The 15,937-nt window shown below is 38.5% G+C and overlaps 1 protein-coding gene across 3 annotated transcripts in view; it reads right to left on the reverse strand.

Annotated features, from left to right (window-relative positions):
* Nucleotides 1–15,937, reverse strand: part of sipa1l3 (signal-induced proliferation-associated 1 like 3) — a 91,304-nt gene that overhangs the window by 40,016 nt on the left and 35,351 nt on the right. The window contains exon 2 of one of the 3 annotated variants that reach the window (XM_077194518.1): nt 3,115–3,248. The exons of the other annotated variants lie outside the window; for them this stretch is intronic. The gene's annotated coding sequence lies outside the window, so the exon portion shown is untranslated. The remainder of the gene's footprint in view (nt 1–3,114; nt 3,249–15,937) is intronic. 3 annotated transcript variants of the gene reach the window in all.

A 15,937-nucleotide genomic window follows, 5' to 3' on the forward strand; every position in this document is an offset into this window, starting at 1 on the left:
TGCACTTCCGACACTTATCACCAGACAGACAAACAAATTAACAAATGCAAATTTAAAAAAGGGCAAATATCAGCTTATAGATCAGCCTTGGTGTTATTCAGGGCCCTCTTTAAACTATCAGTCATCCCAAAACACGGACATCCTCTGAATATAAACAGGAACATTGCTCAAATTTTAGGCTAATGAAAATGAATTGCTAAAGGTTGTGAATTTGTTGCAAAGTCAGCTTTGATGACTATGGCATTGGGTACTTCAAGAGAAATTTTGTTAGAGATAACTTTTTAGAGAGGGTAGTACAATGCAGACAGTAGTTACTGCTAGCATTCAAAACCACAGCATCCCCTAAGTCTTAAAAGTTAAAACCATATAAATAGTTGTGTTTCTAAATTATTCACCGAAAATCACATCACTAACTGACCAGTTGGTTGTTGGATAGCCCGACCCATCTGTGATTGTAGCCAGAAAATAATGATCTCGGGAGGCCAGCGGGCTTCTAGGAAATGCCCATGTGTGCCATCTGGCTGGCATGTGATCAAACAGTGCACAGGTGTTTGGGTTTGTGAATGTGACAGTGAGAGCTACAGTACACGTGTAGTCTGAGTGTCTAAGCACATGGCTAAAAAGGAAAAGAAATAGGCCTAGTATTTTCATAAAATAGTATAGTGTAAAAAAAATATCCATATTGTACCTGATGGCGCTAAAATTGAATACTGACCAATTAATTTAACTATCCAAGCAACACACACACACACACACACACAGAGAAATGAAGGTGACTTCACTTGACACAGACGATATCTTGTAAGCCATAAAAACACCTGATCATGTTTGCTAAAAAAACATGTTAGAATTCAACTTGACTGGCCAGGAAACCAAAAGGATCTGGAAGAATCCAGAAGCGGAGCAGTAAAACGAGAGGAGAAGGAAGTGAATTCTGCCTAAGGGCAACAAAACTCGAAACACCAGTTTGTCCTTGGGGCTCCAAAACACAGCATTGCAAACACACACACAGACACACGCTTTGTTCAGATCATTGATGGATGAGCCATTATCACACCACGCAAACACACAACACAGAAGACGAAAAACAGGTCAGTCCACACACCAGACAAACAAATAAAGAAATGAAACAAACAAATGAGGCTGCAGGCCAAAAATCTCCCAGCGTCAGGGAGTGTCCTTCTGTCTGTTTATCTCTACAACAGTGCTCTTATACCGTCAACAAACATCTCTTATTTTGCAACCAAACGAAAAGCTTGTAACGGTATCCCACTAGATGTCTTTCAGGACCTAGCGAGCTGCCTACCTAGACATCTTTACCCAACACAGGCCTGTTCATACCGTCAAGACAAAAATTCAAATACAACGGTCATATGATGCCTAAAAGTTTTATGAGGGTGGGCAGCTCACCAGGTTTTGAGTGTCGAACTGAACAGTGTAGATGGCATCTAGGTGTTGAACTTAGTAGGTTTTGGGTCTGAAACCAAACATGTTGACTCGAACGTCTGAACTGTTCCAAAAGTGTTACATTTTAAACTGAACATTCCAAAATTCAAACAACTGTGTTGAATCAAACATTGAACTGAACATGTTGAATCAGATATGCCAAACTGAACATTCCGACATGCCAAAAGTGTTCAAAAATGCCGTCCGGGCAGGGAAGTTTAGTAAGTTGAGCCAAAAAAAATCAAATGTTAATTTGAACGTTACAACATGTCTATGGTGTACAAAAATGTTATCTATATAGATAGGTAATCAGCTGACTAAATATTGAGTGTTGAATCATACGCGATATGATCTATGATGCTCAAACATGCCCGATAGTGAACACACAATATCAATCATTCCAACATCTCTGTGATTCTTCATGTCATCTAGGTAGAGGTCAAATCAAACATGCAGAATTTAATGATATGATATGCCTATGTTGCTCAAAAATGCTGTCTAGAAAATCAGCTCACTAGGTTGAGTGTAAAATCAAACATTTCCAACTGAACATTTCAAAATCGAAACGAATGTTGAATCCAACATGCCAATGATAATCAAAATTCTGTCTTGGCAGTGAGGTTACTAGGTTTTGAACAATTTGAATGTTACCTCATGTATATAAAAACATTTTAGTTTCGCAGTCGGCTCACAGGTACTTTTGAGGGTTGTATCAAACACGTCAAATCAAATGTTTCAACATGTTTATGATACTAAACATGCCATCTAGTTGCATGATGCCAAAACCCAAACATTTTAAACTGATCATTTCAAAATCTAATTGAATGTGTTGAATCAAACTTGTACTGAACAATTCAACACCAATGACGTAGAAAAATTCTGCAGATACCTCACTAAGAAAACATTAAATCAATCATGTCAAACCGAACGTTCCAACATGCCAATGATGCTCAAAAATGCCGTCTAAGAAGTACATTACTAGAGTAAGATTACTAGGTTTTGAACCTGAAAATGGACATGTCAATTTAAATATTGCAACAAGTCTATGATGTTCAAAATGACGTCTATGATATGTCAGATCCGTGCATTAGGTCTTAAAGTGAAAGGAGCCTAATATCCCTGCTGTAGTTAATGTTAATCAGAGAAAGAGATAATCACTCACTGTTCTTGACTAAATAACTTCTGTAATAATCTATACATAATGAATACAGTGAGGAATATGCATTGTTATTTTACATTTCCTTATTCAATTTCTGTACCTGAATACTAATGTTAAACCTATAACTATTACTGTACCTGAAAAACTTAAAGTACTGTTTTTTATATTTATGTGTGCTATTACAATTTGTTCATTTGTCATTATTGACTGTTTAATTGTATTTATTAATTTATGATTAGTTAAGCTAATAGACTTTGTTGTAGTATGAAAACTGGAATCAGGAATTTGAAACTGTTGAATTCGAAAATGTTGGTTCAACTTTATTTACTAAAATAAGTCAAACAATTGAAATAAAACGTTCCAATACATCTATGAAGTACAAACATGCCATCTAGGCAGTGAGCGCACTCGATTTTGAGAAACCAAATATAATTGAAGATGCGCAATAATGGTATCCAAGTAATGATCTCACTAGATCATGACACTGCCATCAAGATAAGGAAACTTACAGTATAATGAAACACGGTGAATTCCCAGATCTAGGTCATGTTTAAGCAAAATCCCAGTACTAAGGAAGCCATGAGCTATGGGTCAGTCAGTTCCTTTATGTGGGCGTCAGCGAGCTGTCAGAGGATGGAGTGATCTGTCAGAGAGACCAGAGTGAGACGTTAGCATTACTACCTGCTGCTATAGAAACAGCAGCTCACCAGAACAACAGTACAAGCTATCCTTACGTGTGTGTGTGTGTGTGTGAGCGAGTGTTTTTGAGAATCAGGAGAGAAACGCAACAATGAGAGAAAATGACATGGCACATGTCAAAATAATAAGCTTGATATTATGAATTACAACACACAAGGTGCAATACAACATCCATGAAATAACAGTAAATATGGCATGTGTGTGTGGCAGTGCCAGCCCGCAGGCATCTACCCACTGTCTCCTCAAACAATAGAGTCAAAGCAAAACTGATGGGTACAAGCTGACAGCTGCTGCTCTTGCCTTCGTACCGCTAATACGGTTCGCTCTTCTCACACACACACACAAACACAGAAGGCTTTGGAATGTCTCCTCGTAGTATACGACATCAAAGGCAGCCTAAGCCTGATTCATAGCTCATGAATTTTGGGTTTATCTATCTCACACAGGCGTAGACACGAGCTGTTTTAGAGGGAAAGATAAAAGTGTGTGTGTGTTCCTGACCTTCTATATGCACACACACACACTCATACTGAGGGGACAAGAGGAGACACGCTCCGGCACACAAACATTCCCTGCGGTGTCAAACATTATGGCCTGACAGACTCCCGCCCATCAATACTGATCAATTCAGCTCTATTACCCCTCCCGACTGTTTGTGTGAAGGAGAAGTGTGTGAGTGTGTGTGTGAGAGAGGAGATCGGCTGGTAACGGTGTGCACCAATGCTATATCGCGGACCTCGGGCGATACATACCTACGTTTAGTTCACGCTGGGCGTCTGACACACTCCTGATTCCATCAGTGAGAATTTACAGCTCTGACTGCCACTACAGCAAATCACATTACAACCCAGCACTGCTTCACCATGACAACACATTACAGCATGCTCTACTTCACCCAATTAGGCCTGCCAAGACTCAGAATACAGCACACTAAGGCAGTGGCCAGAGAAAGGGTATTTTGAGGTTAGGCACACAGACAGCGTTCTGTGCACAGGCCTAAAAGGAGCAATATGCATGCTTATCTATGGCATGTCGGGATGTGCCAAAAAACATGTTTCCAAAATCAATTAGTTGGTGGCTTCCAGGAAGGAATGGTCAACTATCTAGACTTAAGGAAGTCCTGAACAATTAGGCTGGGTTCAGGTTCACCAGACAGGTATAAACGCCTTTACATAAGACTCATTCTGATATTAGTGTGTGATAGAATGGAACAAAATTCAATGTCACAAAAAAAGAAAATGAAAAATCTAGATATATACTTCTATAAATGGACAATATGTTTACATAATCTCAAAATAGCAGATATTTGGGATTAAATGGATAATGCATGATTTTTGCATCATGCATTACATTAGCTTGTAATTATCTTTTACAAAACCGTAAAAAAAATTTGAGGTCTTTTTAAAAAACAAATTAATACATTTACACATTGACCAAAAGAGACAGACATTTACAACGTTACAAAAGATTTCGATTAAAAATAAGTGGTGCCCTTTTAAACTTTCAATTAATCAAAAAACTTTTATCAACACTGATAATAACTGTGTCTGAGCAGCAAATCATCATGTGACACTAAAAACTGGAGAAATGACGCTGAATATTCAGCTTTGCATCACAGGAAAAAAAAATATTTTAAATTATATTAAAATAGAAAACAGTCATTTCAAATTAATAATATTTCACAACCCCAAGCTTTTGAACAGTATAGTTTATCTTTGTAATCTCATAATATTCGTTCTGTTTTCAAATATTTCAATACAGTGCATTTAGTAGACATTGTGTTAAAAATGTTTGCTGAATTTACCATTTTAACATATCTGCATCATTCATTAGGTTAGCCTATAAATCATCTCTTTATCAGACCCTTCACCTGTACTGTCTGTAAGAATGAGTGGTCGAGATCGGTCCTGCAGTCCAAATTCAAAATATCAGCTCACGTATGCAGTCACATTTACAATGGAGAGCCACACATTAGAAGGATTATTCAATCTGAGCCAAATTAATACTGTAAAAAGTTGTTATTAATGTGACTATTTCAGTCTCTCTTACTAAGTTTTCTGGTAAACGAGTGAGACTCTAAATACACGTACAGCACAATCTCTCAGAGTCATCCGCTGAAACAGAGCAGTATCTGCATAATGTAATATCTTTATATTTGTTCTGCTTTGACAGTACAAGAGTCTCATCGGCTCAACTGTTCTACTTCAGGACTGCTGCCCCAAATACGTTAAAAGCTCTCTGGGAAGCTCTGGTGGACAATTTCCCACTCTTACTTCAAATTCAACATCTTGTAACCGTTCTGACAGCTGAGAATTACAACGGTTGGACGGGTGACAGTGGAAACACAACATCCTGTTATTGAGACGCAACTGTGACAGAACCGAGGGCTCGCTAACAACCTTCGCTGGCACAGAGTCGGAGCCAGAGGGATGTGTGATACAGAAAGAGATTTCTGTCCAAATAGCAGTGTGTTTGCAGTACAGTCATGGAGATCTGCTGATGAATTCAAATGTGAAACGCACTGTGGGGAGTTTGTAGAGGGCCGAGGGGACGCCTTTCTCTCAATGTAAGAGAATGAGGGGCAGGGCAATGAACCCGGAGCAGAAGTTTTCATTTAGATAAAAACCAAAACTGTTAGAGTAACTCAATTTTGGGTAACTGGGAAATTGAAATCAGTATGCTGTTCAGGGTGTTGTGTGATAAACCAGTCAAACAAATTTTACATATTGCTACTTTAGCATCCATTTTGTTCACACTGCTAACATGCTGACCGGTTGTAGATTTCCTAATTGTGTGTGCACTAAATATATGCTTGCTGACACTGTAAAAAAGTGTCATCGGAGAATCACTAATACAACATTAAAGAGACAGTTCACCCAAAAATGAAATTTTTTGTATCATTTACTGACCCTCAAGTTGTTCCAAACCTGTATGAGTTTCTTTCTTCTGCTGAACACAAAAGAAGATATTTTAAAGAATGTTGGTAACCAAATAGATGATGTGCCATCAAGTCGGCAAACAAATTTATTAATAAGAAAAAAAGTTGAGCAAGAAATGTTTTGGAATTGGATCATGACTACCAAACTCGGAATCGGACTGGATCAGTCATCCAAAATAAATAAATTAGCTGAAATTGTTTATTTATTCTTTTTCAGCCAAATATTTTCTGTTCCTGAAATTTCAGCACATCACTAGACAAACTGTATAAAGAAAGTGACTGTTGAAAGAGAAGAGGGGCTCTGTGTTTGATAAGGAAAAGCTTCAGCCTCAGTATGGCTACGAGTCTGCGACTGCAACAACACACACATAACAACAGCCTGTACATGTCACCGAGCCAAGATATCATTTTATATACGACTTGAGAGTAAGCACATACAGAAAACTTCACTTCAAACTCAGAGAGAACAAAGAGCTATTCATGGTTTCCCGAGAATCAATCTCTCAGCATCATCTCATCTGTAACACCCCAAGCCAGCCTCCGCTCTTCTAAGTCCAAATCTAAGTTCTCAGATCCATGATAAAGCCCACACCGCTGCTGGATTCATATCGTACGCACACAGAAATGCACACTATTGTGTCTTCATCACGGCAGTCATGTGAGGCTTCATCTGATGTTGGGATGCACATTCATTCTCGCCGTCTGATATCAAAAGTAAAGTCGTACCTATCGCCCTCACATTCTCATGTTGGGGTAAACAGCTTTATGATTCACGTGTTGATGGTACTTTTTCAAACGCAAAGCAGTCAGAAAACCCCTGAGAAACCGGAGATTACATTAGCCAAACTCTTAGGCCCCATCCACACTACTACGTTTTAGTTTAGAAACGCAGACCTTTTTGCTACGTTTGCACCTGCCGTCCAGACTAAAACGGCAAAAACGAAGACCTAAAACGGAGAAGTTTAGAAACGCTGCCGACCCCGGTTTGCGTTTTGAATCTCCGGAGGGCGTTTTAGTGTAGAAGGGTCAAAACGGAGGACTTTAGAAACGATGACGCAGAGGCTCACGCTCGGCTCTCTGATTGGATGTCATACAATGGAAGAAAACGCACAACAACAGCCTGGACTACCAGTTACGCTAGTGCAAGTAAATTCTGCATTTCACAATGCTATAACTGCCTACATGCGCCGGAGGCAAGCTATTATTCGAGCGATCTGACAGTTCCCGTGTGCAGCGGCGGTATCAACCGTACATGGAGCGTCGGTTTGGGTTAACCCGGGAAGAACCAGCGCATGGTGGGATAATTTTATCAATGAAGTTGTAGTTCCTGAAGAATGGTGCAAAAACTCTTGAATGTCCAGATCGGCACTTATCAACCTCAGCGAAGTCTGAGGAATAGTCAATCCGTTTCCTGTTTACGCCGTCACGCGCATGCCCAGTGTAGGTGAATGGTGACGTGATCCGCCTTTTCAGTCGTTGTAATGTGGACGGAGATCAGTTCTAATACACAGCTAAAACGCTGGTGTGGACGGAGATCGTATTCGTTTTAATTCTTCGTTTCTAAACTAAAACGCAGTAGTGTGGATGGGGCCTTAGAGCACTGGATAGCCATTACAAACATCTCGACTGCTTTAAAGAGATCTCAAAGACAATCAGTGGGAGAGCTGGCAAAGAGAAATTTCCATCTATTACGCCTGATCACTAATTACTCTCCTTCAGTTCCAAGAAGTGCTAGAAATTATGCACCAGGAGGAAACATCAACCCAGTCTAAGTGAAGAGATACTAATAATAATCTCTTGCAGTTTCGCTTTTCCTCCAGACTTCAGCTCAACAGGGGTCACAGTCCAAGCCGTTACAATGGCTTCTTCATGTCAATATAAGGGATAAAAGGTTTCATTCTTGGTAGCTTAAAAACTATGTTGACAGCACTATGCTGCCGGTTCCTAAAGCTTCAAAACCGTTTCTCCTCAAGCTCCCCAAGTCTTCCTCTGAGGCCTTCTTGCATTCATTTCAGTGACACACACATACAAAAATTCACATTTACTCACACCAAACTCGCTTTCAAGTCACGCTCAGAGCGAGCGCTTTGTTGTGTTCCTCGTTTTCTTTTTTGTATACGACGATTTTTTAATGTAACGATCTGTGTTTTGAGTGTTATTAAATGTGATATCTTTGGTTATATTTTTCCATTGATATTTTGTTGAGAAACGGACTTTTGAAATAATAGGCTATTAATTAATACGAGTACACCACACAAAATACATTAAAGGCTTTGTTGATTTGTTTATTGTACCAAACCTTTATTGTATGAAAATTGTTTTCGTGTCACTTTTTATTTCAGTTTTGTTAAAGCAACAATTCAAATATACAAACTGAATATTTTTTGTGTGAGATGTTTTTGTGAATGAATTCCATGACTATACATTTGTTATGTGTAACTGGTGGCTTATTGAGTTATCCTGGGTTAAATTCTTATGTTTTTGGTAGACCTAATTCTACCTGGCACCCGAACTAATTAATTTCCAATGGGATTCCTTTTGTATGGCCATGCCAGCGTTACATAAGTATTGTAGGAAAATGTATTCCGATGACACCATCAGGAGCGGGTTTCCAGCCCTTCAATATTAGTAAAATCAAGTAGACATTAGTGTGACCACTATGGATTTTTAAACTGGCAATGCTAATATCTAGAGCAGTGCGGCCATTAGCTTACAACGTCTAATTTTTAATAGAGTGCATTTCAAGTTTGCACAGTTATTTGTGATCTAAACATCTAAAATAATGTTTCACAACATGAAAAAGTGTACAAATACTTTTGACTTTATTCTAAATAGAGAATCTATAATTTTCTAAATAATATAAAACCTAAACAACAAATGTGTGTTTGGCTATATTTTGTTTAAAAAAAATAATAATATTTTTTCTGTCTCTTAGGCTCCCAAAGGCTCCATTTATTTGATTAAAAATTCAGAAATAAATGTATTATTGTGAAATATTACAATTTCAAATAAGTTTCCTCTTAATATATATATTAAAATGTAATTTATTCCTGTGATTTAAAGATGAGTTTTCAGCATCATTACTGATTCCTTGCAGGAAAATAATTTGAATGATAGTGTACATGTCAATCCATTTTTAAATGTGACCTAGGCTAACTGAGGCCAATATACAATAACAATATCAAATGAGATTGTCAAGGGTTTTGATTCGCACACATTGACATTCTTTGAATTATCCAAGTATGATCTGCATCAACTCCGCACTGTTTTAAAAAGCAATATATTACATGCTTTCAGAAACACAGTTCTTTTGTTTAAACAGATCTTCCAGGAACTGGGGATCTGGCAGGGTCTCTCAGACTCATGTTTGACCCAGAGCAGGAATGCAGGGATTCAGGCCATTTCCTCCAGCTGTCTGCAACTCTTCAGCCAGAGAACAACACTCATCTCCTCCTCCGTTCAATAAAGGCTTTCGCACTGGAGGAACCTTTCCGTAGTTCCTAAAACTAATGCCGGAAGTACCTGCTTTTTGGCGTGTTTGCACCGCAGGAACTGGGAATGATTTTAGTTCTACACTGATAAAAATGATTTTGTGGTGAAGTAAATACTACAGAAAAAAACTATGTAATTTACATGAAAAAGTTAGTTCAGACAAGAATTTAAAAAACTAAGTAAATTCTACATTAGTACTCAATTTAAGCGTGCAGAAATGAAAGCATAAATATCAACATTATAAAATTAAGTAAAATTACTCAACTTTTCTGATACTGGTGTTCCCATCATGCACTGGGCCTTGAATAATTAAGGTTTTCACTGTTTTCCAGCTGTATTTACACTGTTTTATCATTGCTTTTGGTGTTAGGATTAGTTACTTGCCATTTTCAGTTAATTTTCTACTCAAAATAACACATTCAAACAAAAACTATCCATCAAATGTGTATTGTTTACCAAGTATTGAGGTCTATGCGTTCACGTAAAGTGCAACGTTTGAAATGTAGATATCACACAATGTCTATTGTATTACTTACTTAGATGTTTCTAAGCAAAGCATATACTTTAAAAGTGTGGTTTAATTCAGTGTTATATTGTTTGAGTGAAATGCAATGCAAAAGCAACTTCAACTAAATAGATATTACTTAACTCATTACTCCCTCAACTTTTACTAGCCAAGTTAAAATTACTTATATTCTTTGTTACGTTCACTTAACTTAGTTAAGTAGAGTTTACTTAATTCCATATGTGAAATTTACTTAAAAAATATTTGTGCAAAAAATTGCCAAAGAAGATTTAAATAAATTTTGCTTGTTTTTTTTCAGTGTAGGAATGCCTTTTGGGGGAAGTAAATTAGCTCCCACTTTGGGTTGTATGGTCTAATCCAGCACAATAGAAACTAACAGTGACGTAAGTGTACGCTGATTGGCCGAACCCAAATGCAAGCGATAAACACCAGAACCAACTTTTTTTTTTTAACAGTGTACACACATTATAGCCTATATATCTACTCCAAGAACTAACTCTACGAAGATGGAAACAGTGATAGATGGACCTTTCTACCTTTATTCTGAGGAGAAAATCTAATGCGACTTTGAGGGGACCAAGTGGGCTCTGTTAACTTTCTTTGTGTAACAGTAGAGGACTGGTAAAAAGATCAGGCTATGGCATTCTCAGTGCCGTCAAAATAAGTCACAACAACAAGTGGCTGTGTAAATACAACCAGGAAAATAGGGGAACATTTAGTTCTCTGGGAACTACCCTGGTGGCTGGTTCCTATAACCAAGTTCCTCTAACTAGCCGATGCAAAAGCCCCTAATAGCCTATAGGGGTGGGAATCTCGAGGCACCTCACGATTCGATTACGATTCAGAGGCCTGCGATTCGATTCTAAAGCGATTATCTGAATCTTTTTGTGTGTGTGTGTGTGAATATAAATACTTTGCTTTAAAAGTACAAAGTAATGACCTATAAAGAATTAACGTACAATATATTTTATTAAAATTGCAAAGAACCAACAGGAAAATAAATGTGTGCTTGAACTAGCAGCATGAGCATACTTCTTCTGCTTACCACGCCCATAAATCTATGCATCCTTGCTGTGGAGACTTGTAGGAAACTTTGACAGGTGAAAGATGAATATTTGATGATAATTTTTACTTTTCACACCCGATTTAAAAATAAAAACAGTACATTATACTGTACTCTTAACTTCAAATTTTATTATAATTTTATTTCATATAATATTATCATTTTTACTTGTTATATCAAATGTGATAATTGCTAGTTCATTTAAAAGATCAAAATATGCCCCCCATACACTTACCCTGATTAAAATGAAATAACGATGTCATAATATTGTGAGATTTACACCATTATGGAAACAATAGAGAAAGAATCAACATTATCTGTGATCGATTCGCGTTTGAGTAGCATTTTTCGACAAGGCAGCAGAAATCGTCTGAACACCGATACAGCCCAGAGCCATAGAGAGAAACGGCTCTGGTACAGCAGAGTGTTTTTCCTCCTCTGGGTGGAAACGTGTCATATGGCTTCTCATATTTGTCGTGTTACCGAAATATTTTAGTTTTATTCTACAAAGCTTACAACTAGTGTGGCTCTTGTCCAGCTACTTTCCCCCTTCAACTTCATAGAAGCCAAAATATTTCCACACGTCAGCTTTTAACGAGGAGGGTGTTTGGATTTCGCGCTCAGCCATCGCGTCTCTGTTATGTGCGCACGCCACAGACAGACGGTCTTGGCACTGCACTTCCGCGCTTCAGAGTTCCGTCTTTTGCGTTCCGTCAATATTACGTCATTATAAATAGCCTACATATCTAAAAAAAAATTTTTTTTTTTTTTTTGGAAATCGATTTTTGACATTTCTGAATCGATTCAGTATCGTCCACGTCCGCATCGCGATTCATCTAAGAATCGATTTTTTCCCCCACCCCTAATAGCCTATGTCCTACACTCATTTCCTTACACACTTTCTCTAGTTCTTTCTATTCCCTTTATCTCTATTATTTTACATTCTTTTTTTTAAATGTATATACCCTCTTCTATAGACAAAACTGTGTCCCCACTCTCTCAGTTGGCAAACTTCTGAGGCCCCATCCACACTACTACGTTTTAGTTTAGAAACGCAGACCTTTTGCTACGTTTGCACCTCCCCTCCACACTAAAACGGCAAAAACGAAGACCTAAAACGGAGAAGTTTAGAAACGCTGCCGACCCCGTTTTGCGTTTTGAATCTCCGGAGGGCGTTTTAGTGTAGACGGGTCAAAACGGAGGACTTTAGAAACGATGACGCAGAGGCTCACGCTCGGCTCTCTGATTGGATGTCATACAATGGAAGAAAACGCACAACAACAGCCTTGACTACCAGTTACGCTAGTGCAAGTAAATTCTGCATTTCACAATGCTATAACTGCCTACATGCACCGGAGGCAAGCTATTATTCGAGCGATCTGACAGTTCCCGTGTGCAGCGGCGGTATCAACCGTACATGGAGCGTCGGTTTGGGTTAACCCGGGAAGAACCAGCGCATGGTGGGATAATTTTATCAATGAAGTTGTAGTTCCTGAAGAATGGTGCGAAAACTTTTGAATGTCCAGATCGGCACTTATCAACCTCAGCGAAGTCTGAGGAATAGTCAATCCGTTTCCTGTTTACGCCGGCACGCGCATGCCCAGTGTAGGTGAATGGTGACGTGATCCGCGTTTTCAGTCGTTGTAATGTGGACGGAGATCAGTTCTAATACACAGCTAAAACGCTGGTGTGGACAGAGATCGAATTCGTTTTAATTCTCCGTTTCTAAACTAAAACGCAGTAGTGTGGATGGGGCCTGAGACTGTGCCAATAACTGCAGGGGTCCCGATAATGATGACAGCCTACAGGACTGAATTACATCCCCACAGCTGCTAGAGCTACATCCGTCTCCCGAGAGAGCCAATGTACACACACGAGACACACACACACACACACGAGAGAGACACACACACACACGAGAGAGAGAGACACACACACACACACACACACACACACACACACACAAACACACACACACACACACACGGGTCATAGGAAGTGCTGGATATTCACTTGTTTACAATTATTAAGCTGTCAACACTAAAAACTATGCAGCAATTACTAAATAATACCGTTTTTTGAATGCTGTCCACCCCATGCTCAAAACCCTTCTTATTTATCTAAACTTCAAGTCATGCATAATAAAAAAAATGCAATTTTCGTAACGTTTAATTTTTTAAAGATTTAATTAAATGCGTTCCATTAAAATGAAAACAATTTATTACATCTTGTGTATATTAGACTACACAGAGTCACATGAACAACCTTGTCTGTAATGATAGTGAAATGATCATAGTAGAAAAATCTATAATTCTGGTGTTATTTGCCTCATCAATTCAATTCAATTCATACTCCAGTCAGTCCAAGCTCAAAACTCTTCACTGTGCTGTAGATTCACAGAAGAGCAGTGCAGGAAACACTGGTGTGATGTATGACTGAACCAGTGCTGACACTGAGGGACTTTAATAGACGGGGAATTAAATTAGCATGCATCTCAGGTTCTTCATGTATTTTCATAACCATGTCCAGGCATGCACATAGTTTAACTCAATCTAATAAATGTTATGATATACTGACGGATACATACTTATCTGATCCCTGAGGGGAAATGCTGTGACTAACATTTAGCTCGGCGAGACACAGCATCCAGTCCATGGAGGCCCATTTGGGGGGCCAACTCATGCCGTCCTGTGATTGAGTGTCATCACATAATGAATGTGTATGATGAGAGCAGTGCCATGAGGGGCCGAAGACACAACCGGTAACTGTAGTACACTGCAGACAGCTTAACGAGAAGTGACGGACCCGATGAGGACGAGCATCCGGTGGGGACAGACGAGGACAGGACTGAGTGAATCTTCATTGGCAAATGCTAAAGCTTCCTTTATAAAAAAAAGAAAAAAGAAAAAGAAAAACAATCTCCCCCAGGATAGACACTCACTTTGGATTAACATTGGGTCAATCATAGATTAAAGCGTCTTAATTAAAACTTCATCCCAGACAGCTACGAAAATAACAACTGCAACAACAACAAGTGACACTAGAAGTTTAAAGCAAGATGACATGGCCTTGTCCCCCAAAATATTGTAATTAATCATATATTTTTGTCTCATTTAGGGCAACTAACTTTGTGGAAGAACTGTTTATTCATATTATTAATAATAAAAACAATTATTGTATTATTAATTAATAATATTAACAACACTTATAAACAGCCACCATTCACACAGTGACCAATATTCATAAAACAGCCCTTTTTTCTCATTTAGGTCAAATATTACTTGGCAGAAGAATTGTTTATTTCCATTATATTTATATTTTTCTTAAAGCTACTACTATAGTACTAGTATTGAAGTAACAATAAAGATAAACTATTATAATTAATAATTATTATTTATAACCCTCAAGTCATTTATAAACAATATTTAGGTTATATTACTTGGCAGAAGAATTGTTTATGCCTATTTGTATTGTTGTTGTTATTACTCCAAGTTATATTGGGCTATATGAGACAAAATTATAGGCTGTTTTTTGAATGCCAAGTAGCACAGAAGTGAGAATGGTTTGCGCTCACAGAGGTGATTTAATATTTGGATATTAAAGCTGCTACATGATTCATATGGATGTTTGTTTCTGGAGCTTAATTGTACATCATATGGTTCTCAATCTATTAAACATACAGTAATCCTCAAGGGACATGCTTTCAGATGAACAGATTAATAACTTAATCTAATAACCCAGTATAACCGGATGGAATGCAAGAGAGTTAATTGAACGATAACTCATTTACATGAGCACAAAAGTTATTTTCCCATGAATCTACAGAGGTGTCAAAAAGGATCTGGACACCCACGTTTTCCAAAAAACAACTTTTTAAAAGGGTTAATCTAAAAGGGTATGTCTCTAAAACAAGCACCACTTCTGATACACATATATCAGATAAGTCAGACAAAGCTAGCATGCGGTCCAAACTCATCTAACAGAACTGAACCCTCTCTAACCCCAACCATCTAACCAACATGACCAAACACACAATAGCATGGGTCATGAGGCATTAGAAAGGGGGAGGAGGGTTACTGTATTCGAACAAAAGAGTCTCTGACACAGTTTCTCTTCTGTCTGCTCCTCTCCCTCTTTTTCAAACAAAGAACTTGCATGCGTGAATTTAGAAGATGCGAGAGAATGCAAACGCATCTGCATGTCTGGAAATGCCTGGCTTTGCATGCATTACTGCATGTGTGCAGATTTCTGAATGAGTCTGCAGAGCTCTTGTGCTTTCACTAGCAGATCAGCCTCTGAAGATGCCCTAGATCGCTTTCCCTTCGTTGTAAAGATCTGAGTGGCTCTTTGTGGGAAAGGGCTTTTCAGAGCTGTCATGAGAACCAGATAAAGCAGAAGCCAGGGCTGAGGATGATGGAGCCAGTGATAGAGATAATGCATAATGCTGCTACTCTAGTCCTAATGAAACGACGGCTTTCTCTGAGTTACACCCACTAACAATGAGAGAGAGAGAGAGAGAGAGAGAGAGAGAGAGAGAGAGAGAGAGAGAGAGAGAGAGAGAGAGAGAGAGAGAGAGAGAGACACCCAGGGGAGTCAGTGTCTTGTTTCCTAGCA

Source organism: Siphateles boraxobius, unplaced genomic scaffold, assembly GCF_051911475.1.
Source record: "Siphateles boraxobius isolate OS27281-9 unplaced genomic scaffold, OSU_SipBor_1 32, whole genome shotgun sequence".
NCBI classification, from domain to species: domain Eukaryota; kingdom Metazoa; phylum Chordata; class Actinopteri; order Cypriniformes; family Leuciscidae; genus Siphateles; species Siphateles boraxobius.